We start from the raw sequence: 1,126 nt of genomic DNA on the forward strand, positions 1-1,126 counted from the left end.
GCAACCTTCATTATTCACCTGGAAGAATTTGTCATCTTAGTGGAATTTCTCTTAAGTCCCTTAATGTCAGTGAATTGTTTTTTGGTACTGTCAAAATGATTCTGTGGTCTTGAAGACAGTTATCCCTTTCAACTTCATTTTTATATTTATTTGTTTTGTTCTGAAAGCCTTAGAAATGCAGGCCACGGTGCCTGAGACAGAGGTGGGGTTACTGACTACTGAATGGGACTTGGGAGGAAGAAGACTCATCTTTATGCTGACGAAGAGTAAAACCCGGAGTTATGGTTGATTTTAATGTGAATAGGACTGGAGAGGCCCAGGGCGGACCTAGTTTGGGGTGAGCATCCGGATCTGTGAGCTAGTGTTGGCTTCAGTATCTCACCATGCGTATAAGTAGGGGGAGATTGGTATCCGCCTCTCTGTCTCATCAGCACTATCCTTCCCCTACATCTTTGCGTAACTATATTAATAGAAGTCAACACTTCACATACTGGCGCTGGGACCCCAAAGAAGCAGGCAGCGACTTGGCAGGTGGGCAAGTAGCAGGGAGATGGGTGGGGGAGTGGGCGGAGACATTGTCGAGTGGCGTCAGGAGTGGCCAATGGCAGTTCTGAGAAGGGGCGCCAGGGGCGGAGGCGCTGAGGCTGTTTAGCCAATGGAGAGCGAGCAACTACTGGAGCGACCTGGTGACGTGAGGAGCGTTCCATTCGGCCAGCGGTGGGCGGTTGCCACAGCTGGTTTAGGGCCCCGACTATTGGGGCCCCTTGTCAGGAGGAGGCAGCCTCCAGTCCGGGGAGAAAAACTCCCTGCCACCTTTGGCGGCCGACGCGGTCCCTTAGGACAGTGCACTTCCTGCCCTCAGTAGCTGGCCGAGTTCGGTCTCTCTCTTTCAGGTAACAAGGGGTGGGGGTGGGGGTCTCCTGGACTCGGCTTGCGTGGTGGGCTGCCTCCCCTTCAGATGCACCCGGGCGCGGGGACATTGGCACCGCCCTTCTCAACTCGACAGCCACCAAGCCCCTGGCCCGGGTGACTACACGTGGCGGGGCGTGTGTGAGTGTGTACGAGTGTGTGGACGCGTGTGCGTGTGGATGTGGCGCGCGTCCCAACCTGCCTGGGGCGGTGGTCC

The 1,126-nt window shown here is 55.3% G+C and overlaps 1 protein-coding gene across 2 annotated transcripts in view; it reads left to right on the forward strand.

Annotated features, from left to right (window-relative positions):
• Positions 1 to 679: 679 nt before the first annotated feature.
• Zdhhc9 (zinc finger DHHC-type palmitoyltransferase 9) overlaps positions 680 to 1,126 on the forward strand; it is a 30,011-nt gene continuing 29,564 nt past the window's right edge. Inside the window, exon 1 of one of the 2 annotated variants that reach the window (XM_015498493.2) lies at positions 680 to 893. The gene's annotated coding sequence lies outside the window, so the exon portion shown is untranslated. The remainder of the gene's footprint in view (positions 894 to 1,126) is intronic. The other variant, XM_048797136.1, reaches the window with a different exon arrangement.

Source organism: Marmota marmota, unplaced genomic scaffold (assembly GCF_001458135.2).
Source record: "Marmota marmota marmota unplaced genomic scaffold, marMar, whole genome shotgun sequence".
NCBI classification, from domain to species: domain Eukaryota; kingdom Metazoa; phylum Chordata; class Mammalia; order Rodentia; family Sciuridae; genus Marmota; species Marmota marmota.